At 38.2% G+C, this 15,778-nt stretch overlaps 1 protein-coding gene across 1 annotated transcript in view; it reads right to left on the reverse strand.

Moving 5' to 3' along the window:
• Positions 1–15,778, reverse strand: part of GRID2 (glutamate ionotropic receptor delta type subunit 2) — a 690,454-nt gene that overhangs the window by 247,904 nt on the left and 426,772 nt on the right. The gene's annotated exons all lie outside the window — the stretch shown is intronic.

Genomic DNA, 15,778 nt, shown 5'->3' on the forward strand with positions numbered 1-15,778 from the left:
AGACCTGCTTTCTGATTTAGATAAACTTTTTCCAGCCCAGTGAAGCAACCCAACTTCTCTTTCGGGTAATTGTCAGAAAATAGCAGTAAATATCAACATGAAGCAGATTATTATTGTAGATCATGCAGGGAGAACAAAGAGTAAAATATTTAACTGTAGCAGTGTTTGACCATATTCTGAGCAGTGAGTATACCTGAAGTCATTTTCCAGGTCCACCATTTTTTTACTTCTTTTCAGTAAGGTCAAGTTTCTAAGCTTTCTAAATCTCTGTTTTCTGGCTAATGAAAAAAAAAAAAAGGATTTCACTGTCTCCTATCTACCTAGTCCAGAACTTCTGTGAGGATCAAATGAGATCAGGCATGGGAAAACACTTCACAATGTTTGCTTAAAGTGTAAAATGTTTCCACTTGGCTATAAAGCAAGTCGTGTCCCTGGGCTGAGAAATTCCAAGGAGGCTAGTTGCTAGGAAGGGGAAGCTGGGTATTGCTACGTGGCATCATTACCCGGTGCCCACAACTAATGTTTCCAGGCTTGGTTGGGCTGGACTGTGGGCCGCATTTTGTGCCGTGGGGTTTTGGCAGTGTAAGCTGCAATTTGGTGGGCTATTGCTCTGGGGTGGTGGTGGGGTCTGTGTCCCACTTGGGGGAAGCTGAGTGTTGCTTTGTGGGTGCCAGGTCCATGGTGCCATTTCTCTGTAAATGGCCAGTGCGCATCAAGGAAGCTCCTGTGTTGAGCATCTGCCCTCTGGTGGTCAGTGCACATCATAGTGACTGGTGGGATGGTCAGACACTTAGCATATTAGCTTTTTATATCTATAGATTACACTGTGCACAAACAACATGTTTTAAGGTCAAATGTATACTTAAAAATTAGTTTCTTTGATAGTCATTACTTACTAAATGGCTACTGTATACATCCCCAAGCAATTGACATACATTATACTCACACCAATGCCTCATGTTCAGAACTACTTTACCCATTTTACAGATGAGGAAATGTAAGTTGTGAGAATAAAGGACTTGCTCAAAGTGGCATATTTCAGTGAAAGATAGAGATAGGATTCAAATGTAGACCTGACTGGCGCCAAAGGCCATAGCATTTCTACTTCAAGATTCTGATTCTTATTTCTATATTTATTTTGCTATATTATTGGTTTTAAGTGTGTGTGTGTGATAGAGAGGAAGAGAGACACATACACACAGAGGCTTCTATTTATATTCAAATGGAACAAAGTCCATGCTTCTGAAAAGCTAAGTATGTTCTTAGCTTTCCTTTTTACAGAACATGCACAATGCTCCAGGATTTTCAAATCAGATGGTATCTACTTTCCCGGGTTATCTCTAAATTGATGATCAATTTCCTCACACTTGAGTTTCAGAGCCTCTCTATACTTTCTTAGAGAACCAATTACCACGCTTCTGGAATTCACTAGGTGCCCTAGGTGCCCAACTCTAATGACTGCCATTTAAGAAAGAACATGTGTCTTTGGCACACTGCTCAAAATTAGATACTGGCATGTTTCAGGCTCACTAACTTCTGACAATGGGAGCACTATACCACATTTTGAACAAGAATAAATGCCCACAGCTCTCCAACCATGAGCCATGAATCTCATGTTATGTATACCTCTGACCTTTGGGTCTGTTTCTAGATGGAGTTTGCTAATGATTTCCTAGGGGTCTTTGCAGCAAACAACAACCAGCATTGGGCAAGGATATTGGGAATACTCTTGCAGGTCACCAGTTTCCATCATGTGCAAAATTGTGTTGCAAACAATCAATTATGTGCTGTGTTTGTTAGAGTATTTATACCAATTTCTAATAGTAACATCTAGCAAAATTTAATTTGCATTTTACTGTGTGGTGTGTATTTTATGTTGTTGCTGTATATCCTTTACTCTATGAAACTACTACGATAATTCCTTTTGGGTTCACACTGTTGCTGCATAAAACAGTGCATGTAAAAACTGCTATTGAAGGGGATAATTTTCTAAAATAATCTATAACTATTAATATTATTATCCAATTTATAAAAAATAAAATGACAGTATAAATGAATAATTGAAGGCAAAACCAGAAATATAAGCGAGCTACATGTAGCTAGTGTACAACTCTCTCTCTCTCCCCCTGTCCTTTCTCTCTCTAAAATCAATAAATAAAATTAAACACACACACACACACACACACACACACACACACTATGACTGGCCACTAGCTGCTTAGTGGTTTCAGCAATCACTCTTGATTATAACTCTCAGGCTTCAATTTGATCATGCTGAGATCATAGTCTAGGGGTGAAAATTTTTTATGCTGATGTTTAAATATATAACTGATTTGCCCAAATTCTCATGATCTATATATATAAAAGGCTAAGTCACCATCCAACCATCTGACCGGCCGGTAGGTATGATGCACACTGACCACCAGGGGGGAAGTCGCTCAATGCAGGAGCTGCCGAGCTGCGGTGACTTGGCAGCAGCGGTTCTCAGGTGACACACCCTGGAACTAGAGAGGAAGGAGCCCGATTCCAGTGTGCATCACCCAAGAACCACCCTCTTGCAATCCAGAACCCCTCAGGGGATGTCAGAGAGGTGGTTTTGGCCATATTCCCACAGGCTAGGCTGAGGGACCCCACATGCTGGAGGGACCCTGCTCACTCTCCAGATGCCCTTTGAGCCATGGTGCCACCCCAGGTGTGGCCGGCCTGCCAGGAGGGACAGTGGGAGTTTGGCTCCAGGGTGTGTCCAGCCCATTTAGCCCAGTCCAACCCCTCTGGCCACCTTCTAATTAATTACCTTTCAATGTGCACGAATCAGTGCACTGGGGCACTAGTTATTAAATAAATTAACACTCCTCTTAGCTTTCCATGAAAAAACTTGAAATCAAATGTTGGGATTTTTAATACAATCAGTGTTTCTTAATAACATAGCATCACCTTAAATACTAGTTTTACAACTTTAATGTATAATACTCTTATAAAACAAAGAGTTTAGTTGGTAAAATTGCTTTGTACACAATAAATTTTTAAAGAAATATCTTAATATGCTGCCTATGCAGAGCTTGGTTCCAAAGAAGGAAGTTTATTTTCCAATTTGGAATAGCAGGGCATTTTGTAACTTAGAACAAAGGCATGTTCCCTCTAGCTTCATTTCTGATATCAAGTCAGCTTGCAAATTTGCCTTGAGATATACTTGCAATAAAAATTATAGGTTGTCTGATTCAGTGTCATTTCATTATAGTACACCAAGATAGCAACAAAGGTGACAAATATAAAATGAAGCAAAATGAAGTGAGCTCAAATAGCTTATTACAGAAAGAAAAGACTGTTTTAGGAGCCCAACACGAGAGTGCCTATTTTAAGTGGTCATTTTGCATTTTCATGCTAATAAGATTTTAGAACAAGATCAGCAGAAATGTTACGGCATTATGACCCTGAAAGAAATCTAGTGGGTTATTCTCGGAGTGGTAATCCTCAGAAATTATATCTGAAGGTCAACATCTGAGTATATATTATTTAGACATGCCAAGTCATTGTTTTAAAATGCAAAACAATTCTAAGATGATTAATAACTACCTAACATACAAATTAATTTATCCTAGTAAATTCTGGCATTTCCTTTTAAACAACTGGCAAAGTTTACCCAGCCATAGAAGAAATGGGAGAATCTAGAGCATTCTAGGAAAGAGTTAACTGTGGATATACTCATACTAGACAATTCCATTTCTCCACCTAACCACACAAATCCAAAATATACTCACATAAAACTCAGTGAACTATATTATTCTTTGCAGGTATTGAATCTGAACACCCCTCTCCGAAACCTACATTCCCAGTCATGCACATAGAGTAAAAAATGGATGTTTCTGGCTATACATGGTGAAGGATAAAAGAAAGCAAATGCTTTGCCACTCTAATCAGCCTCATTTTCTCATTTTACTGAAATTCTTCTTTTATTCCTCTTAGTGGTGTCCTATATGACTAGCAACCTGTGTACAAAGCAATGCTGAGAGTTGATAGGTAGGTGACATTTGTGTGAACACTACATATAATGGGACACTGTGGAAGTCAGGGCACTTCTGTGAAAGTAAATTTTAGGAATTTGAGTGGATCTAAGCTGATTACAAACTCTTTCCATAATAAACTCTTTCTACTTCAAACCTGTTAAGCAATGAAAATTATGACAGTCTGATATTAGATATACCTGATATCTCCAGGTTTGACACTGGTGCATTTAAACATTTTTTTTTCTTTTTCTTTCTCTTCATTTCATTTTTAAACTGAACTTGTTAGTTCAGTTTGTAGAGAAAGGCAAATACTATATGATTTCACTCATGTGTGGAATTTAGTGACATTGAATACATTTTAAAGTTAAGAAGATCTATTATTTGTGAGCTGTGTGATATTAGGTATCCCTGTTAACCTTCCTTTCCTCATCTATAAATGGAGAGAATAACAGTATCCTCCTCAGGGAGTGATGATGAGAAGACCTGTCACATCAGTATTTGATGAAGTTACCTCCCGTGTGTGTGTGTGTGTGTGTGTGTGTTTTTAAAATCTTTATTGTTGAAAGTATTACATAGGTCCTCCCCTTCCCCTCAGGCCCTCACCACCCCATTGTTTGTGTTCACAGTTTATGCATATATGCATACAATTCACTGGTTCATTTCTTCCCACCCACTCTCTCCAGCCCTCCCTCTGAAGTTCAACAGTCTGTTCATGCTTTCATGACTCTGGGTCCGTTTTTGATCATCAGTGTATTTGGTTCATTAGATTCCACATATGAGTGAGATCATGTGATACTTATCTTTCTCTGACTGGCTTATTTCACTCAGCATAATGCTCTCCAGGTCCATCCCATCTTGCCTGGTACCCAGTGCTGTTCATTAGTTGCATGCTGGCATGAGCTCTTTCTTTTTTATTGCTGTGCAGTACTCCACTGGGTAAATGTGCCATAGGTTTTCCATCCTTTCATCTGCTGATGGGCACTTGGGCTGCTTCAAAGCCTTAGCTATTGGTAAATTGTGCTGTTATGTAAATAAGGGTGCATATATTCTCTCTGATGAGTGTTTCAGGTTTCTTAGGATGCATTCCTAGAAGTGAGATGACTGCGTCAAATAGACGTTCCATTTTTCATTGTTTTGAGGAAACTCCGTTTTCCACAGTGGCTGCACCAGTCTGCATTCCCACCAGCAGTGCACCAGGGTTTCCTTTTCTCCACAACCTCGCCAACATTTGTCATTAATTGATTTGTTGATGATAGCCATTCTGGCAGGTGTGAGGTGATGAGGGTTCTTTTTCTCCACATCCTTGCCAGCAATTGTCCTTTGTCGATTTATTGATAATAGCCATTCTGGCAGGTGTGAAATGGTACCTCATTATTGTTTTGATTTGCATCTCTCAGATGATTAGTGACTTTGAACATGTTTTCATATGTCTCTTGGCCTTCTGTATATCCCCTTTGGAGAAGTATCTATTTAGGTCCTTTGCCCATTTTTTAGTTGGATTGTTTGTCTTCCTTTTGTTAAGTTGTATGAGTTCCCTATATATTTTAGAGATTAACCCCTTATCGGATGTATCATTGGTAAATATGTTCTCCCATGTAGTGGGCTCTCTTGTTATTTTGATGATGGTTTCTTTTGCTGTGCAAGAAGCTTTTTCTTATGATGTGGTCCCATTTATTTTCTACTTAGTTTCCATTGGTTACCTATTGTTTTTATATGAAGATTACTATTATGGCAAATCCTCTCCTTATAATGCCCTATGTAATGAATTCTAATGTGTGTGTTTGTGGATAACCCCTTATAAAAATTGCTGAAGAGGTGATTCATGAATTGAAGTAAACTTAATTTCTCATTTCCTTTCCAAGCACAAGATGATATAGATACATGATACTAAATGGCCATAACTTTCTTCAGAGCACTCTTTGAGACATTTTTATGACTTTGAGTTAATGAAATTTATGTTATAATTAATGTGTTGATAAAAATACATTTCTAAAATTTTCAGCTAGTTAAAAATCTAATGCATATCCCCTCTTCAGTGAACTTTCATATTTTTACCTAGTTTCCTTTAACAAGAGAATAAATCTTACCAATATAAACTTTAAAATAACCTTCATAAACCTTTTCCTCTCTCCCTCCCTCCCTCCCTCCCTCCCTCCCTCCTTTTCTCCCTCCTACCTTCTCTCCCTCGAACTTGGTTCAGAATTTTCCCTTCACACTCTCTCCCCAGTTTCCTACTCTGGATGCATATTTCAGTATCTGCCAAAGGGCAGATATTGTTGTAGCTCCAGAGCCCTTTAACAACCACATAAAAAGCCTGCCTGGTGCCCAGTGCTGTTCATTAGTTGCAGCAGCTAAGAGCTGTCATAGGTACAATACAAAGGAGGTTTTACAGGATAAAAGAGTGCGCCACAATTAAAACTTAAAACAACAGCTAATATGATGGCAGAGTGAGAATTAGTGTTACTGAAACCCAAGAAGCAGGCAAAAAGTGTTGGAAAATGAGGTGGTCGGGTAAGGTAGGCCAGACACTGAGAGGGACGGCCCAGTGGGACTGTCCAGTGGCAACTGCTTATTTTCTAAAAACATGGGTTTTGGAAATGTAAAGATTTGCATTTCAGTCCCTGGACAAATTATTTAAACGTCTTCAAACTGCAATTTCTTGAAGTGAAACAAGGGAAAATAATCTTTTAATAAGGTGTCTGGATGTTTGAAATAGATATTATAGGTAAGCCACTTAGCTTAGTACTTAGCTCTCTGTAAGTGCTCAATGACAGGTAGCTGCATTTATTAAATTTATTATTATTGCTATTACTTTATTCTTATTGTTTTATTACTATCATTACTATTACTTTGTTCTCCATGGTTTCTGGAATTGCTGTCTCCTTATTTTCCCACAAATTAGATTCATTCTCAGAGAGCCCCTCTTCCTCACCAATGACCTTTCTAATGCTCCCACCCCATTTAATCTCTCATCAAGTTCTGCACATGCTATCATGTTGCAAATCTGTCACTACCTTTACTTTTCCATTGCCAATACCCTCATAATTTCTACTTAGAAAATTATTTCAGAGCCTTTTCTCCATCTCTATTCTTACCCACCTCTAATCCATCCTCCCTGAACCACAGCTAAAATGCTCTTTCTGATATGCAAATCTGATCCTGTCCCTGATGTATTGAAATATTTCCTCTATACCACACTGCCCTTAGAGAATAGTTCAAACTCCTTAGCATTCAAAATCCTCTAAAACTTTGGCCTAATATATTTTTTTCTTTTCTCAGAAACAACCCTTCGCCTTATTCACATTCACATAATAGGACAAACAGACTATTTCATCATTCCTTGCTTTTTTGCAGCAACATGTCTTGGTAGGTGTTTTCTCAGCATAACAAGTTTCCTTAACTACTTGGTGAATTCTTCCCTTTCAAGGTCAAACTCCACTGCCTCCTCAGTGTTCTTTTAATGTTTAGAATGTGTTCACATTTCAACACTGTGTTTTGAAATTTTACTTCCTTGTCTACCTAACTGGAATATATGTTGCTGAGTCTCATAATTATTATTCATCTTAACCCAGAATCTGGAGAAAATAGTCAACAACCAATGAGGCTCATTTGTTTTGGCTCCTTTATTAGAAATATATTGTCATTTTGGAAAGCCTGTGTTCCCATTATACTAGTATTGCATAAAAATAGGACTTTACTGTATATTATCAGACATTTTGTGGATGACTAATCATGACCAGGAGTATTATACAGTTAATTTAAAAAAACACATTTTTTTTAAAGGGAGTTTTTGAAATATTTTGTAACAAATAAGTTGTATAGCTTTATCAGACTTCCGGTGAAAACATTTCACCTCTTATGTAAAATAAATAAATTAAGAGGCAAGACAAAAACAAACAACCAAACAAAAAGGACTAAACAGAATATTGGAAAAGCTGAAGTTGTAGTCCATGATTCTAGTAGACAAAGTGAAATGCCTATTCCGGTAAGGAATACTCATCTAGGCTGTGTGGAAACTACAGACTAGTGGCTGGTTGATGAGTGATTTCTGGCTGAAGTATTAGAAGGTAGAGGGTGAAGAAAATTGTTCAACTAACTCTGCTAACTGAAGTGATTAAAAAAATACAAAAGAAATCATGGTTTTAGTAACTAAGGACGAAATAAACACCAGAACAAGGAAATAAGAGTCACCTTTGATAATATTGAGTATTATTACAGGAAATTAAATTTTATGATTTTTTCTTTCAAGGGTTGATGTATTTAAATAAAGAGGAGGGAGGAGAATATGTATGCTCTACTTATAAAACAACAAAATAAGTACCATTTTCCTATTTACAGCAAGGCCAATGGCCCTTGTCCTTTGGAAAACCTCATTCTTCATCTTAGTAGCTTGATTTTCTGTGTAGTTTCCCTAAACACTGCAGATAAAAGTTTGTAAAGGAGGTCTAATGAAATATAAGGGAATCAAGGGTAATGATGGGGTAAACAGGACTCTAACTCTGATTTCGTTCTCAGTGAAAATGGATTATAGTTATTCACCACCTCTAGCACAATATTTCTTTATGTAATAAGACAGGTCTTTGTCACTTTCATCCTTTAGCCTTCTCCTTGTGAGTTAAACACTAAATTCCTTCAGGGCTCACTCATAGGATCTATTGCTTACTGTATTACATTGTTATTAACTAAGCCATATTTTTTCTCTTCTATATCAATTTTTGCATAATTTATGGACCTTATAAGTAGGTCATGGTAGTGTTATAAAAGACCTGAATATATTTTACACTGCTAGGTAACTTGGTCAGTTCTTTTTAAACACCAATGCTACATTCCAAGTTTATAACTGACAGATGACTCATTCTAAAACTGCCTTCGTCCTCAATTTTTGACCTATCATACATACACATACTCATACACATACACATAGTTTGGTTTTTTGGTTTTTTTTTTTTGCATCTCTGAGTGAAATGTCACATATTTGTCCCTATTAAACTTCATCTCACTTCTAATTACCTTGTTTTATTTGTCAATGTCCTTATGAATTCTTACAGTGTCGTTCTAGTCAATAATCGCCCCTACTCAATATAAAGTAATATGCATATTTAATAACGTCACTCCCTATTCCATACTTCTAATCAACACTGAAAATGTTAATTAGAATCAGGGCAAGCACAGACTTATGGAAAAAAACCACTTTATTCAATATACCCTCGAAGGCTGACATCGAACCATTGATCGTTACCTCACATATGGCCCACTAACAAGCTGTGATACAATAATACATAATAATTACCACATGCAACAATGACCCAAATAAATACAGTTGTATTAAAGTGAGGAGTCAATAGTAATTTTTCTCTGCATGATCTTTTAAGGAGATTAAAGCATTAATCATATTACCAGATGATTTTTAGTGGAAAGAAATGACTAAAGAGAAAGAAGTTACCAGGAATAACAGTAGGACTAATTCAGTAGCCCATTCAGAGGCTCGGTGAAACATTACTCTCAAAGTAAGGTGGCAGGTCATTGTTTCAGGGAAGCTTCTAATGAATTTAACTAAAAACAAAAACCCTGGCTCTTCATAATACAGAGCAGGGGACCAAGGTTCTGTTGATAACTTAGTTTCCCAAATACAAAGACATTTTCTTTCTTCCCAGTGCAGTAGGTCTGCAGATTTCTCAAAAAAGGATTTTTACAGTAATCATTCAGATAAATTATCCTCTATTCCTAAATAGGTAGGATATTTCATTTTTGGAGGGCTTTCAACTAAAAGTAGTCTAAACTGCATGTCCTGAAACCCAGAGTCAGGTCTTAAGAACTGCCACTCAGATTCTACATGTCCAAACTGTTTTACAAATGTGCCCCCTGCCCCTCTTTCAGCAGCAAATCTTGAGAGTTCTGCAGCATCGCTCTCAGAAAATGACAATCTTAATGTGAAAAAGCAGCCCAGCCAGCTGGCTGCAGGTGACCTGGGGCATCTGGTGATTCCCAACCTTGCCCTAGGTCAGTGATGGCGGACCTTTTGAGCTCGGCGTGTCAGCATTTTGAAAAACCCTAACTTAACTCTGGTGCCGTGTCACATATAGAAATTTTTTGATATTTGCAACCATAGTAAAACAAAGACTTATATTTTTGATATTTATTTTATATATTTAAATGCCATTTAACAAAGAAAAATCAACCAAAAAAATGAGTTCGTGTGTCACCTCGGACACGCGTGTCACATAGTTTCGCCATCACTGCCCTAGGTGAAAAGATTAGGACTTGAGAAATAGTAGGGGGTTGTGTAGAGAGTGCATATGTATAGGAGTGGAGGAGAAATCCATTAAACACAAATAGAGTATCTTTAGGTGGGAGCCTTGTGGAGGAACCACGGGATCAGAAAACTGAGGGGTCAAGCAGATACTTAGGGGGTGGTCCAAGGTCAGCCATTGAGGTTGCTGGCCATGAAGGAGAGGGCAGGAAGGCAAGGTGGGACTAAAAAAAAAAAAAGGGGGGGGAGATAAAAAGACACAGCAACACAAGTGTTTTCTTTTAGATCTGCCTTTCAATGTAGGATTTCTTTTATTTAAGGTATCTATGCGAATATATTTTTAGCCATTATCTCAGATCTTGTTTTTTTTTTATTTTCATAGTTTTTAATTGATATCCTTGCTTATTAAAAATCTTTTAGGTCTATAGAAATTGCAAGTAATTAACGAGGCCTATTGAATAAAATAATGGTATCCATAGTACTCTGCAAATAACTACTAGATTTTAAAAAAGCATTTTAAAGTTCCAGACCGTTTAAACAGTTTTTTTAACAGTAATCAGGATGGTTATATGGCTCCCAGTTGAAAGAGACTTGAGTTTAGATTATCTAGATTACTGTTGTGGTTTTTTCTTAAGCGTAGTTTTAGGTTATAGCAAAAATGAGAGGAACATTCAGAGGTTTCCCATGTATCCCCTGCCCTCACACATGCACAGGCTCCCCCATTATCAAATCCTTCCCTATCATAGCACATTAGTTACTACTGATAAACTACATTGACATACCACAATCACCCCAAATCCATGGATTACATTAGGATTCACTCTCTGTGGTACACATTCTACAGATTTGGACAAATACAGAATGCCATGTGCCCATCATTATAGTATCATACAGAGTATTTTCACTGCCCTAAAATGCTCTGTGTTCCACCTGTTCATCCCCTCCACCACCGATCTCTTCGCTATCTCCATAGTTTTGCCTCTAATTGCTTTGTTATAAATGAAAAATTCCAACTGTATCTCAGACCATGTTTAACAAAATAACTCATCTAGGTAGTTGATATAGATTTAATAGTTGAAGGAAAATTAAAAATATTTAAAACGGTGACAACAAATATCTGTGGAGTGAAATAAGGAATGGATCACAATTTTAAAGACAGAAAAAAACTAAGGTACAAAGTGGTAAGAGCTTGGCTTATTTAGCAGCAGGAAAGAACTTGAACATTTATTCCAAGGTCTCTAGTCTCCTTCAGCAGTGTTTTTCCACCTAACAACCCCAACTGCCGATCCCACTATCACTGATTTCCATCCCTTACTCTGCCTACGGGAACTTCCCAAAAGCATGCCCCCTCCCAGACCAGCTCCTCCAGAAGGACTGCACAGTTACTCCCAAGAGCAGGATTGTGGTAGGGAGGACTTACTGATTCATATGTCTTCAGATAAAAATGGAAAATGACAAGCAATAGAGAAGAGGCAGGACTTTATATTCTTGAGACCTTAATACATTTCTAGGCTTAGATGACTAAGGTTGGGGAGAGAGAAAAGCGGATTTGACTTGTTGAGAGTGATTCAGCTTATCCATCAGAAGGAGATCATCTTAGGGGTTGTGGGAGCTTATTAGATTGCAAACTTTTCATTTCATTGAGCTCAGTATAAACAGAGTTGATAACAATGCTAATATAAGTTCTTGGGAGTCACAAATAAAGTGTGTAGCAACTTTTTATATTTTATATTTTTGCATCAGTTCTCTTTTAAATTTAAATTTTTTTTTCTTTATTGGTTAAAGTATTATATATGTGTTCTTATACCCCCATTACCGCCCCCCCCCAACTCATGCCCTCACCCCCTTGTTGTCTGTATCCATTGGTTAGGCTTATATGCCAACTTTTTATTAAATGCTCACTGACAGGTAGATTTGAAAGACCAACATACTTCTGAGGGTGTTTTTGTTGTTGTTGTTGCTTCCAAACAGAAAGACAATATCTTGTCTGTAACATCTAGATGGCTATATGTTTATAAAACATCCATCGCTGTAGCACTTAAGGGTTTTGACAAGTAAGTCGTTTCTACACTGAACAATACAGAGTAAGCAGATGGATGGCTTCTCTGTCAGCAGTGCCTGCTCACTCTGGAGCTGAGGCTAGTCTACTCTGTACTAAAAAGCAGATGAATCAGGCTTCGCTTACTACAGTCACCTGGATTCTGGCTGCTCCTAACAAAGTATAAAATTCCCTGCTGAGAGTTATAAAACAGCTTCCTGCTAGAAGACTGACCAAGGGAACCCAGAGAGCATACCATTTTAGTCTTCCTCTCATATCCTGGAACAACAGGACAATGAAATGGCTTTCATATACTTCTCTGATTTTTTTATCCTCACTGGATGATGTGTTTATTTATTTTTGAGAGAGAGAGAAAGCGAGAGAGAAGAGAGAAGAGGAGAGGAGAGGAGAGGAGAGAAGAGAGGAGAGAGAGAGAGAGAGAGAGAGAGAGAGAGAGAGAAACATCAATGATGAGAGAGAATCATTGATCAGCTGCCTACTAAAAAAAAAAGGAGAGGAGGAGAGAAGAGAGGAGAGAGAGAGATTGCCTCCCATGTGCACCCTAACTGAATTCCCCCAAACTAGGAATTGACTAGGAATTGGACTCACAACCTAGGAACTGACAGGGAATTGAACTCTCAACTTGTGTGTGTGTGTGTGTACCAGATGATGCTCCAAATCTTTCTGCTTTTTTATGAGGTATAATAAACAAGTCATAGATTTACAAAGTCTCAGGACACATTCGAAGCAATCCCTTTCTGGCTCATCCACTTAATGAATATTTACTTGTAAATGACTATGCACTCAATAAGGCACTACATAAGAAACTGTGTTGATACAAAGGTGATAAAACACACATTTTAATTAGGAAGGTAAAACAAATAGGATGATACTCCAATACAAAGCTAGATGTATTAAGAGTGTAAGCAAGGCAGATGCAAAGTGGTTCAAAAAAGGGAGATATTAAATATAGTAATGGGTGTTATGAAGAAAGCTACATACAGAAAGTGATATATGAGCTGTGTGCTGTGAGAGGGTACTTCAAGATGAGTTAAAAGAGAAAACTTGCCTAACAAAGACACGCTTACCCAGGTGTCACTATTAGTCACTATTAGTAGCGGCTGGATTTTAGTGACAGTTAATCAAGCTAAGGTGAGACAACAAAGTGAATCACTTTGCTAAGTCCTTATTTATGTCTAATTTCAGATTAGGCTTACTGACAGCCAGATTTTCAGCTTTGGAGGCCTGAAGGATTAAGGGTCAGGGCAAGCAGACAACACCAGTGAGGGAGAACATGGGGTTAGGGCAGTGGCTGCTGTGTCAGAAGCAATAGTAGCAGCAGCAACTTTGAGGTCTAGGTGAACCAGGGGAAAGCATACATTTAGTGTATGAAATTGTAGGCAAAATGGTAAGAAAAAAAAAGTTATTAGCACCACCAAAAATGGGGGTGGAGAGAAGAACAGTCCAAAGAATCCACATGAGTGCCTGGAGAGCAAGTAGAGTAATGAAAGCAAATGTTAGGTGGGTTGTATCCAGAATTATGCGATGTCCTCTACTTCTGTTTTCTTTTTTTATGTAATAAACTTTTGAAGTTGAACCCATTCTCTTTTTCACCTCAGGGAAAATAAGGGTTACATGATTATGTAAAATGACAAAATCATTGGGCGAATAATCTGTTTCTAGGATACCATGTAAATTAGAATTATCTGGCAGTAACTTAGCTAAATACTATTTAGCCATTAATTATGTTATGCAAAATTCTCTATGTTTCACAAAACACAAAGACCCTGATGTTTTTCATTCACTCATTTGTTTATCTCAATCAGTAAAGGTTTAGTCTGTTTGTTAATAATTATAGGTGATTTGATCCACTGGTTAAGACAAAGGCTCCAGTCCAGACTGCCTGGATTTACTATACTAGCTTTTAGTTTCATCATTTGCAATTGGAGATGAAAATAACTTATCCCTAATGGGCTATTATAAGAATTAAATGAGAACACCTATACAAAGCATTAGAAAAGTGTCTGTCATGTAGCAAGCACTTGGGAACTGTTAGCTGCTCTTATTATTAATGCTCTGTGCCAGGTAGTTGGAGAGTCATTAGGGGCACAAATATAAATGTGACATAGTCCTTGCCTTTGAAGAATGAACACTCTCAAAGAGAAGACATATACGTAATAACTAACTGTGCCTGGGAAAATGGAAGGTGCCAGGAGAGAAGATGGGAGCTCTGGGTCATTTCAGGGAAAGGGGAAAGCATGGAAACCCCACAGAAGCCTGAATTATCCTACGAGTTTTGCATGACTGGAGCATGAACAAGTATGAAATTGGTTAATTGGTGCTAGTAGACAAAAAGGAGGCTGATCAGCTTTTGAAGGGTTCAGTATTCTCTGCTGATGGAGTTGGACTTTATTTTGATGGGACAAGGTAATGATGGAAATTTTCAAGCCAATGTTAAGGATGGAAGAAAGGAACTGAATGGATTCCACACTCTTTTAAAAAAATATATGTTTTTACTGATTTCAGAGAGGAAGGAAGAGGGAGAGAGAGATAGAAACATCACTGATGAGAGAGAATCATTGATCGGCTGCCTCCTGCATGCACCACTGGGGATCAAGTTTACAACCCGGGGATGTGCCCTGACTGGAATCAAACTATGACCTCCTGGTTCATAGGTCAACAATCAACCCCTGAGATAAGCCGGTGAGGTGGATTCCACACTTAAATAATATAAACTTGAATGAGAAGAGAATGGAGAGAAGGAAGCAATAGTTGAAAAAAGAGAATAAGAAGTGAAGTAGCAGACAGGGAAAGCCAGGATCTTTCATTGCCTCATGTCAAGAGAAGAAAGAAACACACACACACACACACACACACACACACACACACATACATACACACACATGACTTAGAAACAAAAAAGGTAGAAAAGAAATAGGAGAGGGGAATATAGTTGGCCTCTACCTCATTTTGAAAATAGCTTGTTAATCAAACAATGTAACCCACCAAACATGCTAAAGAAGAAAAATAATATGAGAATATCAGTTAATTTGGGGAGGGGGGAAGTATTTGACAAAATCCAACACCCATTCTTGATTTAAAAACAAACACACATCTATATATATAAAAGGCTAAGTGACCATCCAACCATCTGACCATCTGACCAGCCAGTACATATGACAAGCACTGACCACCAGGGAGTAGACACTCAACGCAGGAACTGCTGAGCTGCGGTGACTTGGCAGCAATGGTTCTCAGGTGATGCACTGTGAAACCAGAGAGGAGGAATCCCAATTCCTCGCGGGGCTGCACGATTCCACCTTTGGCTGTGGGTTATGTTGTTACTGGGTACTGTCGGCCCCAAGTCTGGTTTATTGCCAAGCTGCAGTGACTTGGCAGTAGTGGTTCTTGGGTGACACTCCCCGGAACCAGAGAGGAGGGAGCCTGATTCCTTGCAGGGCTGTTTTTTCTCAACTGCAGTTGGAC

Source organism: Myotis davidii, unplaced genomic scaffold (genome assembly GCF_000327345.1).
Source record: "Myotis davidii unplaced genomic scaffold, ASM32734v1 scaffold958, whole genome shotgun sequence".
Lineage (NCBI taxonomy): Eukaryota > Metazoa > Chordata > Mammalia > Chiroptera > Vespertilionidae > Myotis > Myotis davidii.